General features: G+C 38.6%; 1 long non-coding RNA gene across 2 annotated transcripts in view; it reads left to right on the forward strand.

The window, feature by feature from the left end:
• Positions 1–1231: 1231 nt before the first annotated feature.
• LOC143667946 (uncharacterized) overlaps positions 1232–14520 on the forward strand; it is a 123145-nt gene continuing 109856 nt past the window's right edge. For both annotated transcript variants that reach the window (XR_013168206.1, XR_013168205.1), the window contains exons 1-2: positions 1232–1355; positions 13338–13377. This is a non-coding gene — a long non-coding RNA (uncharacterized LOC143667946). The remainder of the gene's footprint in view (positions 1356–13337; positions 13378–14520) is intronic.

The following is a 14520-nucleotide window of genomic DNA, read 5'->3' on the forward strand; positions in this document are numbered from 1 at the left end:
AAAGGTGGGAGTGATGCTGGAATAGTTGCCTGCTGTCCAGATTTGGAGAAGAAGCATGGGGGTCCAATACTCCACAAATATCTTTCAATCACTCTCTCTTTTCAGTCCCAATTCTCGTCTCTGTTTCCAGGCTACTGATATCTCAATCTTAGTATAGCTGAAATTTTGGATCAGATAATTCTTTATTGAGGTGCTGTGCTGTGTATGGTAGGGAATTTAGCAGTATCCTTGGCCTCCACCCAGTAGATTCTAGTAGCACCATCTCTCCTAACCATGGCAATCAAACGTTTTTCCAGATATTGCCAAATATCCTCTGGGGAAGAAAATTACCTCTGGTTGAGACCCATTGTGTTGAGAAAGGGTATATTGATTGTTATTAGCTCAAGAAAAACACAAATTGTAATTTGGATCTTGTTTTAAAAATGCAGTGTTTTAAAAATATAGATAATCACCACTTGGGATTATACAGGCTAAAAAACATTACAAAATTTAGTCCCCATTTGGTTGATTTTAGTGTTGGTAGAGATCACTGAAATAACAGAGCACAACCCACTGAAATGACAAGGTACAGAAATAGATTTTTCTGTTTTATTAAAAACTCCTTTGTAAAATCCATTGACATATTTTTCTTGGCTCCTACAGAGCTCCATTCTGCAACATCATTGATTCTCTAGGCCGTATGGAAACTTCTGGTAGGGAACCCATCCTGCTGAGTGACCTCAAGGAAGCCACTGTGCTTCATCAATCCCATATGAGGAAAAAAAATAGAGCAGTCATAACAATGAAACTGGCTAGCCTAGAAGGCCTTCTGAAGGAAGGTCTGTATGAAGCCAAACTTGTAATATTTATTGTGATTATCAGCCCCCCAGGGGCCTTTTGAAGAATTCTGTCTGATTTATCAGGCAGCTGCCCCATGGATATGCATGAAGTGAGAGGGGAAGTATTTGGGGGAGTGCAGGGGGTGAGTGTGACCAGGTTGAAGGCAGTGCTCCAAGGGTGACCTCATATTTACCCCCAGATGTTGAAGTCATTTCTAAATCTCATCACAATCTTGGTGTGGTGCCATTTTCTATTCTTGCTTAACTTTGGGAAGCAAGCAAGATTTTAGAATTTTAATGCTCCCTTTAGCCTGTGAAAGACATGGTAATGTTCAATAGAAGCCTGACCTTTTCATTGTTCATTGTTGATTGGTTGACTGGCCATTCCTATGCTCTATTCCAGTTGCCTCAGCAACTTCCTTGACTCTTTCCCTTCTTAGCACCAGGTATATAATTCAACTGAGTCCCTTTCCTTTTCCAGTATATTTCTTTGCCAAGATCCTGTATATCTTACTCTAGCCCATGAATTTTTTCAAGGTAAGGACTAAATGATGATATTATAGCTTTGCAGAAAATTTAAAAAAAATCAATGAATACAGACATCCAGAATTATCCCTTCATCAAGCAAAAGAAACCAAGTGAAATGTTGGCTTGTATTAGAAGCTGAGCTTTGTCCTTTCTCAAATTAATATGACGCTTTGAAGAGATACTAAGATTGCAACTAATTCCAAACAAGATGGGAATAATTATTATGTACGTTATATTTTATTGGGTGTATAAGGAAAGCAATATCATTTTCAAGCACTTCTTTTGCTGTTATTTGCAGTAACCCTGGCTGTATACCTACTTGTTACTTAAGAAATTCTTTAAGACACCATTTACCCAAATAATTTTCTCAACCCCTAGATTTCTTGTCTATCCTGTCTAGAAATTCCCACCATTAATGTAGGAATACTTATACTAGTGGCCACTGCTGGAATTTATACCTGTTATCTGGAAGGGCAGAGGAATTAGCAGGCAGGGTAGGTGCAACTGTCTTCCGGTGAACACACATTTTAATAATTAGTGTCGAATAGTTGATGAGCGTAACCATTTTTAATATTGAAAGCAGAGAAAATCTGGGGTATGGGATGGATAGAGGAAAGATAAACCTTAAGCCTTCCTTTTCTGATCTTGACTCTAAGAGTATGATAATGAATCTATTTCTTACTGTTGGCGAAATCCATTCTCAAAACTGTTCATATTTCTCTGATATATACTAAGACATATTTGTGAAAAGAAGCTGGGGTGCTAAATCCATCACTGACGTAGTGACAACCCTGTCAGCTTTAACTAGACAGAGGATACAATCGTTTAGTATGATCTTCACCACTTACAGATAAAGTAATCACTAAACACATGTTAAACGACATAAGGATGTCTCTTCAGTGACACTTTTCCTGAAAATGAAGAGCTGATTCTCACTGTGCAGTACAAAACACATGAACCAATGTAAATCAACGCTTTTCTTTCTCTATGTTATGCACTTTATCCTGACACTTCGCAAGTAGACTTATCTCTAAGGGGATTAACAAAGAAATAATTGCATGCACCTTCCACCCTGCCAAACTATCTTGTACACAGTTATCAAGGACCATTTGAAGAGGGCAGAGATCTGCTGCATGGTTTATAAACAGTTATTACCATCAACTAGAGGAATTGTCACAAAAAGTTCATTTTGAATGACACTTTTAAGAAATGAAATAGATGGGTTTTTGTGTGTGTATTTTACATGGAATAAAGACAGCTTTAGACTGGGAGCTCCAAGAGGGGAGGACCTATATCTGCCTTCCTCATATTGCATCCCAAGCACCTAGGATGCACACATTAATATTTACAGGATGAATATATTAATGAATGAATGCTTGCACGAATTATCCATGTGCAATTTTATTGATGAGGAAGATGATCAAGTTGTGAAGTCTTCCATACATTATTAGTACTAGGATTTTTTGAATATTTACTATGTTCTTGGCACTGATTTAAGAACGTCATAGATGTGAACATATTTAATCCCTCAACAATCCTATGCATTTAGCACTATGTAAATCCCCGCGTACATGTGAAGAAATTGAGGTTAAGAGAGCTAAAGTAACTTGTCCTAAAAATGCTGAAGGAACCAAGATTTGTTCTCAAGTCTAGTCATTTTAGACAGTCTATTATGCTGTTTGAGTGTCATTTAAACATTTGCTAAAATTAGCTCTAGCCCTTGGATTCCACTATTCCAGTGAGGTGCAAGCTGCTATTGAAATTCCTTCACATCCTTTCTTCTTCATTTTTTCCCTCTTTCCCTTTCTTTTCACCTTCTTGCCTTTTATCTACCCCAAAGTGAAGAATGAGTTCAAAAAGTAGGGCTCAGAGTTTTAAGGAAAGTGAGGGAAGAAATCATTCTATCTCCCCTCATGCTTTTCCCTTTCTCAACTAGTTTGCCTGTTGCTGCTGGTGTTAGTAGTGGATATAACATAAATGAACAAAATCCAAGAAACCAACTTAGCTTTTAATGTCTCATTGTTAAAGATTTGGAATCCTAGTATCATTTCTCACTGTCTTCTCCTGCCTCTCTTAGCTTCTACTCCTTCATCTATGAAATGCAGTACTTCAGAATGCTGTTGTATTCTTGAAATGATATGGTATATAAAGTACTTATGTAATGCTTTACTGAAATAGTGAAAACTCAATAAACGTTTAGTTCTCTTTCCCCCTCTACTTGACCTTCTTGGAAAGTCATAATCAAGCCAAGGTGTTAGAGAGGGCAGTAAGAAAGAATATAAGGATGAAGTCAGAATTCTCGGCACAGTTTCATCTAGATAAGTCTTGTATATTCAATGTTACAATGTGACTTTCCATTGAAGTGTCTAAAAGCACTTTGCACTCAGGAGGGAGAATCTTTCTTGCCCAATTTCCACATGATGGCTCCTCTTAGTTGCTCAACAGGAGTTACTAAGTGAGTCAATGGCATGTCTTCAAATTCTTTGGGGAGAGTTTGAAATTTGTCTTCTTAAGGTCACTATTCAAGACCGCTGATCCAGAACTCAAAGGGGTCCCCTAGATCTAGACCCAGTCTATGAATTTTAACATTCCTGGAAGCAATCACCTAATTTCAGATATACTAAAAAGGTAACTTGACCTCCTTTTCTGGATTCAGGCCAAGTATTAAGGCATCTGAAAAACAGAGAAGCCAAATGAAGAAGACATCTGTGCACAATTACATCAGCTTGATTTTGTTTAGTTTTCAAGGAGTTACAGATAAGACACCATTGCAGGGGCATACTCAGGTTTTATTGGGCCTGACACTTATATAATTCAAGGGGATTCTTTAAAAGAAAGCTTCCAACTGCCTCCTGAATACACTTTACTTATTTTGTCATTCCTTTAGAAGGAGCCCATGTAAGTGAAGGACTTTGCAAATAAACTTCATTGTTTTCTGGTAAATCCACCTATAGTCATATGCCTCAGAAAGCCAAGGAAACAATTTTTGGGTCCTCAGCCAGGCCCATTTCAATGGTGGCTCATGTGAATTTATTGTATGAAAAAGGATGTTTTCTTTTTCCCTTTCCTCTTTGTCTGTTTGAAGGAACTCAGTTTTCCTTATCTTGGAATTACTAAAAGCTTTCAAATATCTCTATAGAGGGACATGTGGCAGGCAGATTACAATTTTTGATTTATAATAATATATAATATTTTTGAACATTTACAATGTGTTATGCTCTGGGATAAATCCTTTTTTGTGTGTGTGAAGTATCCTATTTAATTCTCATACGACCTCAATGAGATAACTGATCTATATTTTTCTCATTCTCATGCCCAGTGAAAGAAACAGAGCTCAGACATAGGTTTGTATAACCTTAAAATCCAAGTTGTTAACCACTTTGCGACAATATTAGGATTAAATGTGTATGTAGTAAATTGATAATGCCAGTTATTCTATATGCTGTGGAAACTGTATATCTTTAGAAAGCAGGCCATTTGGGATCCAGTTCTCATTTTTTTTTCTCTCCCTCTTCATTAACTAGGAAGTTGACCTAATTCCTCTAGACCTCAAGCTCCTCAACTATAAAATGGACACTAATATCCTATCTATTTGAAAGGTGGTAACTAGATCATATGTCCCTTGAGGTTCTTTCCAAGTTTAAGCTTTATAATTACTCAACTACTGCTCAGGTTCTGAAACACCTGTCTCAGTATTTTCCTGAATTCAGATCTTAAATAAATAATTGGCATCCAAATGTTGTCCCAGAGTTGAGGAGGGAGTCAGCCATCAAACAGAGGTCTCCAGTGGAATGAGCCAGTGCTGAGACTTTGAAAAACAAAGATCAGTCTGAAAAAGTTCAAAGAGAGAAAGAAAAAGGTATGTTCCTAGTAAAATGCACCCATGTTGAACTGAAGACTCAGAAAAGTTCTTTCATTTTATTTTATGTTGGACTGACTTTTAAGAAAACAATCTTGGAAGTGTTTATTTTATAACTCTAACAGCGTCCAAGAAAATGTGAAAAGCCAAACTCTGAAAAAGCACAGTGCTGAATAGAACTCATTTTCAGTCAGCAGAAAGACCTTTCCTTTGCTTGCCCTCTGTGAACGTAGTGACACTGTCCTGCCTGAAAAGACGACAAAAGAAACTGACAACAGGTTAGGGCCCCTGACCTAAAAAAGTTTTTTCTCTGATGTCTCTTCTTAAATGTGAAAGCTTGTTTCCAATTGCAAAATGGAAGAAGGAGCCATATTTCTTATCCTTTTGATTAGAATGCAGCCTAGATTACGATTTGGTGAATTTGATGATAGGATGTTATCTGAAACAGACCAGAAAGGACAAAATGTATGCTTTGTAGGAATAATTATGTGTATGGGGGCAGTATTTCTACTCTCTCTGTGATTTCTTTGGTGTTTAAACAGTTTTAACCAAGTAGACATTTCCTGGATCTTTGCTTCTACTATTTCGATTTGTAGAAGATCGTTTTAGGTAGTATAATAGCCATTGTATGTATGCATGCATCTGTGTGTGCGTGTGGGTGCTGTTGATATCTGACAACACAAAACTGAGCTAGAAATGAATGAGGTTATCCATCAGTTCTTAATACATACATGCACCCAGAAATTATGGCTGCCTTTTTTTTTGGATGCTGTATGGTGGGGTCACATTTCATTATTTTCTATGTGAGTATCCCGTTATTGCAGCACCATTTGTTGAATTTTTTTGCTTGTTTGTTTTTTTGGGAAGTGCGTGGACCGGGAATCGAACCCGGGTTTCCTACATGGTAGGCGAGAATTCTACCACTGAACTACTCTTGCACCCCCTATTGACTCTTTTTAATACTCTACCAAAGAGTTATACTGAGGGGACAAATCCTATTGCTGTTAATCTGTGCTTAAATTTTTATGAAATCTGGGTATGGATGTTTACAAATATCTATCACAGTTTAACTTGGAATATTTTTCCAGACTTGTGCACAGCATGTTAAAAAAGTGGCAATGCTTTAATGAGAAAGGGCATTGGACAACTAAATTCTGAAGAAAGGATTACTGTCTAAGTTCTGGTACTGCCTAGTCATGTGACATTGAACAAGCCTTTCAGTATCTCAGTTCCCCCACTAGCAAATTAATAATAATAATAGTGCCTTGCCACTCTCATAGATTGAAGTGGTGATCAAATGAATTAATAATATATTGGTAAAATTTATTGTCTCATTGTAGCGATCAGTTTTTATCTCCAGCACTTAGAACATGTGAAGAACACAGTTGTGTGGCAAGAAATGTGATAGTATTTATCCTCACAAGCAAGAATGAAATGCTTTTCTAGTTTTCTGGCCAGACCAAGACCATGCACAGGCATATGGTTGTAAAATCTATTCTGTAAATAAGCGGAACCACTTGGAAATATATATAGTCTGTAAGGAAATATATAATTTAGTTGCAACATTGAATTACGTCAAATGTACCAGCTCCTACAAGTACAGGATAGCTAGTGGAAGGGATCTAAGGCATCACATAGAGGTTTTTAACCTGGTTGTGCATCAAAATATATAAAGCTTTCTAAAACCACACACTGTTGGAGGTTTTAGAGCCTTCCAAATTTTGATCCAGAGGTCTGAGTGGGGGCTGGGCATTTGTAGATTTGACAACCACTGCTGTCTGATATTTACCAGCGAATGTCATTAATGCAGAATGCAGTGAAGTTAGTGTTTCTATTGGTTCTAGCTAGATTTTGTCAATGACATCATCCCTATTGCATGACTTCACTAAGGGCTAGGTCCTCACTCCTGCATTCTCTTCAGCTTGTATGCAGTCTGGTTTATCTTCCTTTGCTCCCACCTCCTGAGCTTTCTTCTTCTATTCTACCCATAATGACCTCCTCAACAGTGCCTTTGACCCGCCAGTCATGATTGAGACCATCCCATGCTCTATCAACCAGAAAAGTTCTCTTTTCTCAAATGATCTGTCTTAAAACCAGCTTAAATCGCAGCCCTTCCATGATGCTCTTCTTGACCAAGTAGAAGGGAATTATGGATACCTGCCGCCCTACTGCCCTGGACTTTATGAATAGGTAGAGGTATGCTGAAAGTGATATTTTAGGAAGTTTATATTGGCAGTGTGGTGCAGAATGGATTTGGGGGAGGAAAGAGTGGAAGCCAGGCAATCAGCTAGAATTTTACTGCTTCAGTTCAGAGGGATGATTGGGAGAATGACTGTGTTTCCTATTCCTTTTATTACCTAAATAGGGGTGAAAGTGAGTATGGGGATGTGGAAGATGGGACTTGTTTGGGGAGAACAGTAAGTCTGGCTTAAAGCATTCAGGGATATTTAGAGAGAGTAATACATTTTGTTAAATAAACACATGAGAATTTCTCTGTTACGAGTGTGGTAGAAAGAACACTAAACCAGGAAAGAGAAAAGTCTGAGGTCTTGAGTCTCTCAAAAGCTGTATTCCCTAGGATCTCCCTGCTTCAATCTGTTTTTCTGAGAATAATAGCACCCGCTGTGTCTACCACACAAGTGAGAATAATGTATAACATAAGCACCAGAGTTCTGGTTTTCTTATATTGTGATAAGGCTTTGACAAGATTCTACTTGAAGAAAAAAGGGCATCTTCCAGTGTGGCTCAAGGAACAGACCTCAGAGCACTGTGGCTCATTTCCACCTCTAGATTATGCATCGCACCTCTGGATTTCAAAGGACTGGTCCTTGCAGTCAAAATTGCACTCAGCCTGTTAATAAATGACATCAAGGGACCAGCCCTTGGCATCCAGGTTTGTCTATTCAGGCAGGGCTTCCTGGAGTGAGGCAGCGTACTGCCCTCAACAGAGAACTCTGTTTATCACTTTGGAGATGCAATAAAAATAACAAATGTCCAGAGTAAACCTAATTCACTATGCTACTTAGTATTTGAAATACATAAATATGTCAAGCAAAAGACCTCTAATAGACCCTTTTATCCTGGTAATAGTGTACATATAATTTTCCTCTCATTAGTACAAAAACTACCTAGGGAACTCTCAGCCCATCCTTCATCCATTTAATCTGCATTAGCTTACTTTTACCTTGTGTTTAATCTGCTTTCCCTCAAGGTATTTTGAATAAATCAATAGGAATACATGATTGTTTAATGATTTTTAGAAGAGCTCCCTTCGACCACAGCTGCATGATTTAGAATGACTAATTCCACTTTTTACAATTGATCCTTCCCTGTGTGGACCATCCATTTATGCCAGACCATTGTGAGAGAATTCTCCAGCACACTGCTCCCTATTCCCGGGGCTCCTGGCTGGTTTGCTAGCTGGCAGGACCCCTCCCTCATCACCATCTGATTAAGCATCACATAAAAGCCCCTGCTCAGCCCCCTGCTCAGCTGCACTTAGAAGCAATTTTCTGGCAGCTCAAATGGGTCCAATTTCAAAATCTGTTTCCTTATTTCTCTTTTTGCTGTACATACCTGAGAACTGCACTCTCCTTCAGATACCCTCAGAATTTAGCGGCTGTTCTGGTGTAATAATGGCTAGAAATGTGACAAAGTAGTAGCAATTCATTTGGCTGTAGGCTCATGATAGCTGTCTAGCTTATCTGTTGGGTGTGTGTATGCATGCATATGTGCGTGTGTATGTGTGTGTGCGGGTGGGTGGGTGTGTGATCTTGGGATTTCTATTCTATTTGGTTATTTTCGAGAATTTTGAGTTGAGACAGAGAGATGCTCGTGTTAGCGTTGGTCAGTTCTTTGAATGCTCCGAGTAAGGAGCTGTGGATGGTGGTGTGTTTAGAGAAGTGGAGAAATTAGTTGGCAAAGAAGGAAGAAGCAAATAAAAGGAAAAAATGGGAGGCTTAAGGGAAGCCCTAGGGAGAAAGAACCAAGAGAGTGGTTGCTGAGTTCCTGCTAGCTTTGCTGTTTCTGGTTCTAGTCCCCTGAGACCTGGCTCTGTGCCTCCCTGAAGTTCTCTGACTCTTTGCTTTCTTATACAACTCCCTTTTTTAACTTAAGCAACTTTGATATTTCTATTACTTCACCCCGGGAAAGTCTGATTGTAAGAGAGTAATGTTGATTGGATTCTATGATGATATGAAGCATAATTAAAGTGATTGTATTTGCTTAGATTCCTATCCTTACTAGATTCATGAGGAGATTCTTGTAGACTTCCAAGTTCACAGAAAATAAATAAATAAACCTTCTTCATAATTTCCTGAAGTGACAGCCAACATTAGAGTGGAAGTGAAAATAAAAAGATCAATTCTCTGTATATATATTGAGTGTTTATTATTTGGAAAATAACATTTAATATGTATTAATATTATCAGAGAACACATCATTTTTAGCTTGAATTTTGGCTTTGGGCATCAGCTTATTCTTCCCCTGAATCTATGATCACATCTCCCTGAGTCTATTTCTCATTTATTATATAAAATGGGGGCAGAAATTTCTATGAGAAGTAGATGGATAACATATGCCAAGTGCCTGGCTCCTAGCTGATGTTCATTTCAACTTAACGAACATTCATTGAGTACCTCTGATGTATCCCTATAATAATAGCTAAAGCTTAGGTAGTACTCACCCTCTATCCAGTATCAGGTGTTACTTTACACCCCAGATATTAGCATATTTAATTCTCACAGGTACCAGGGGGTGTACAGTACACCTATAAGTGTCCTGCCGAGTGACGTGCTGCACTCGCCATTCCCCTCACAGCTACCTTCTCACTTCCAACTGGCAGCACCTGCAGCTCTCTGCCTAAGTGCTTTCTCTGACCACAAAGTCTGTCGATCCTACAGGTGGGGAATGTAGGAGATTCATCTTTGTATAGATTCATCCTCCTTGGTCTTGGAGGACACATGCCTAGCTATACTGCCCTTTTTAAGACTACTCAGGACGTAGGGACATCAAACCCCAAATGAGATACATCAACTTTAATTCTTCCTGTTGGCATCAAGAAGAATGGAATTGGAATGGGCACAGTAGTATTTCAGAACTTACGTCTGAAAGCCCACCCCTTCATTTTTCACAGGAGAAGACTAAAACTCAAAGAGATGGATAGACTTGCTCAAGGCCACAATATTAGATTCAGATGAGAGATGGAATTAGAAATTGAGTCAGCACATTTTGGAGGCAGTTTTAAAACTGCTATTTTATATCACTTATATGATTCTGTGTTATCATTTTATATCACTGTTCTAGTTTGCTTGCTGCTGGAATGTAATATACCAGAAATGAATGGCTTTTAAAAAGGGGAATTTAATAAGTTGCTAGTTTACAGTTCTAAGGCCAAGAAAATGTCCCAATTAAAGCAAGTCTATAGAAATGTCCAATCTAAGGCATCCAGGGAAAGATACATTGGTTCAAGAAGCCCAATGAAGTTCAAGGTTTCTCTCTCAAGTGAGAAGGCACATGGTGAACAGGGTCAGGGTTTCTCTCTTATCTGGAAAGGCATGTGGTGAACACAGCATCCTCTGCTAACTTTCTCTCCTGGTTTTCCTTCACAAAACTCCCTGGGAGGCGTTTTCCTTCTTCCTATGAAGGTCACTGGATGCTGGACTCTGCTTCTTGTGGCTATGTCATTTTGCTCTGCTCTCTCTAAATCACTTCATTCTCCAAAATGTTTCCCCTTTCATAAGACTCCAGAAACTTCTCAAGACCCACCCAAATGGGTAGAGACATGTCATCACCTAATCCAGCTTATCAACCACTCTTGAGTAAATCACATCTCCAGGGAGATGATCTGATTACAGTTTCAAACTTACAGAATTGAATAGGGATGAATATACCTTTATGAGATGGGATTTTGATTAAAACATGGCTTTTCTAGGGGACATGCACCCTTTCAAACCAGCGCAATCACTTATATGATATTTAAAGAAAATCAGTTGTTAAGGTTATAGAAGATCACAACAATGCGGACACAGGTGTCAACCAGGCTTCAGGACGGTAAGTGTTATGGCCAATCAGTGCAGCTAGTGATGGTGGAGGACTTGGCAAATCAGTGGGGTGAGCTCCTTTTCCATGGTTCCAGTGATGTCTAGATCTCGGCTGCCTCAAGCTATAGTCAGTATGGGACTCAGAGATACTTTTAAAAAAAAATGTGTGGATGAATTTCATTCTCAATAATTAAGACTTTTAAAAATCTGCTGGGAAGATCAAGTGATGGGAGTAAATAAGTATGAGAGAAAAGAGTAAAGAAACTCAGTATTTCTTAAGCCACTCCCATATGTGTGGTTGGACAGTAATCTGTTAATTTAAGGAGGCTTGTCATTTAATGGAAACGTGTAGTTCTTGGAATCTGAGGCTGATGATACTGCTTTCTCTCACCTCACCCTATTTCATTCTTCTTTCCCAGTACCTTTTCATTCGGTTGTAAATACCTTTCCCACCAGTCGTTCTCTGCTTCCATGAACTTAGTCTGCTCACTTTAACCAACAACATTGTGGTAGCTACTTTGCTAAGCAGTCCCCAAGCGCCCCCTTATTTTATCCTCTTAACAATTTTATGAGATACTTTTATTGACTCCTTTTTGGAGAGGAGGAAGCTGAGGAACAGAGAGTTTCTATGGCTTGTAAGTAATAGACTTGGGATTCAAACCTAGACAATCTAACTAAATGACCTTTATGTATAATCTCTTTTGTTGCTCATATTTGTCTACTTAAGGCAGCTTATGAGAGTGCAAATTTCTTTGTTCAGTGATCATGAGGAAGGAAACATGTGCCAGGCACTTATACACAGTGTTTCATTTGATCCACCAAAATTCTGTGAGAAAGGTACTTCCTTCACATTTTATAGATGAAAACCCAGGAGGAATGCGAGCACATGAAGTACTTGCTGGGAGCGACACAGCTGCTAGGAGCTGAGCTGGACTGTAAACCCAGGTTAGCCTGACTCCAGAGATAAATCTTTAACCACCATACAACACTGCCTTTCTCAACAAAGAATTGACTGGTTTTCTTTGCCATATACTTTGTGTGTGTGTGTATGATTTTATAGCTTTATTTGGTAAACAGCTGCTAATTTTCATCCACATTGAGTCTCTGTAGATTTTTGAAAGTGATGAGAGGTACATAGGTAATCAATATTCAGAGTTTGTCTGGCGAAGCTTCATATCCTCATTACATTGTCTGGACAATTGTACACATATATGGTATGAACACTGCTTATACCTTTGGCCCAGAAAATTTTGTTGAGCTGATTTCAATGTGCACATCATCTCCTTCATGGCAAATTTCCAAATGTCCTTGAGCATGAAGGGCATGTTTCTGGAAGCCCACTGCATGGATGTGCTTGCAAATGTTGAAGTTGTATCCTCTGGTCACCACTTCACTAATGAAGAACAGTCCTTCTCACCACCTTCTTTGTGGGAGCCATTCTGCCATGACCAGATTGGAAAGAGGTTCATACACTTTTAAGGGGTTTGCATATGTTGTTGACTTTACAGAGATATACTACACTTCATTTAAATTTAGCAGGGAAGGATTTGTAAATGCTGAAGAAAAGAGGAAGGGGGGCATACATTCTCTTAATCATAAGAATGCTCTCTTAATCAAAGGTAACAGCATAAGTAGGTAGAGAATAAAGAGAAAGAGATTGCTCAGCTGGAAACAAAAAGGTGAATGGGATATCATGTTAGTGAATCAAGTTAGGGGACTGAATAGACAAAAGGAAGACCATGGAGGAATCTTTGCTAGTGTAAGTGAATCTGGAGGAAAATTCTCTTCCACGTGGTTTCAGAGAGGTCTCGGCTACTTCTAGAAGCATTTTATTCAGTAAAGAATTGGAAAAGGGATGAATTATTTGTAGCCCAGAGATGGTATTGTTTTAAAATTTCTTAGAGGATCTTTAGTTCTGAAACTCACTGCAAAGCATACTGGGTTTGGGATCAATCAGAATTTAAGGGCTGGAAATTATTGTGATAAAACAGTGTTTGGAATTCTTCTTTTGAGAACTAAAGAACAAAAATTCTACCTTGTCTTGCCTTCTCAGGTTAGTGCATCTCTCTAAATTAAATTGTTCTCCTGCAGGCTGACTCTCCAATTAGAAGAAGTGTGAGCTGCAGATCAGGTAATACTACCTTCGGTCACTATTTTGTCCTGTTATACTGACTTTTTTTAGGGAAAAATTATTTGAATGGATGAAGTGCACATTTTTACAAAATAGAGCTCGTCACACTCATCAAGTCCAGGAATAGAATCCAAATGACTCAAGACAGACAAATATCATTTAGCAATATCTTTAAAGTACAGGACCCACACCATTAGACTTCCTGGCTGCCTATTTCATAGCTGGAACTCTTGCCAGATACACTTTAAAGCTAGTGCACTGAGTCAATGCTTCAGATTGAGCAGGATCTTTGGGTTCATAGAGCCTGGCATTTAATATGTGTAATGGGACATTATTTCTTATCACTCATTTGATTGTAGTACTGTATTGGGTATTTATCAGGTTGATGCAGCATTGGGACTTGAAAAAAGAAGTAACAAGCTATAAGTGCTCATCTGGATATTTCAAACCTCTGAAATCATTTGACAAATTCACATCTTAAAATTCTACCTTGTGAAAGAATTTGTTGTCTAAATAGACCATCTATAATCACCCTTTTCATGTCTGATGGGTGTGTAGAGTATGATTTCCCTTTTTCCCTCTTTTGATGGGGTTATTGTGAGGTTCAGTGAAGTTTAATTTTTATATTTTTGACTCACATTTGCAAATAAAGAAATTTATTTGGATTTGAAGTGAATATGTATAATAAGTACATGCCATTGTTAATAGACTGTATAAAAATGTTCTCTTGCATAGAAGCATGCATGGGTAGGCATATATATATAGAGAGAGGCATATGTATATACACACGCACACATTTTTACATGAGATTGTTAATGGGCTGTTTTAAACCCTTACATCAACTGTTTTTTTAAACAATTTCTTTGGGGCATCGCTTAAAATGTTTGCATTTTGGTAGCTGATCAAAGTCCTGAAGGTTTTGTGTAAGTCAATAGAGCTGGCACGTCCAGTGGAGAATCTGAGGCCAAGGGAGGTTTTGTTTGAAGAATGGCACTGTTGCGGGGCTTGCCAGCCAGACTGTGAAGAATGCACTTCTGTTTTCGCCTCCCTACTGTACCTTCTTTTATCCTCTGCCTGCCCTCTAAGGACATGTGGAATTCTTCCCAGCCCCACTCTGCTTAACCTTGCTTCTGATCTTTCTAT

Source organism: Tamandua tetradactyla, chromosome 24, assembly GCF_023851605.1.
Source record: "Tamandua tetradactyla isolate mTamTet1 chromosome 24, mTamTet1.pri, whole genome shotgun sequence".
NCBI classification, from domain to species: Eukaryota; Metazoa; Chordata; class Mammalia; order Pilosa; family Myrmecophagidae; genus Tamandua; species Tamandua tetradactyla.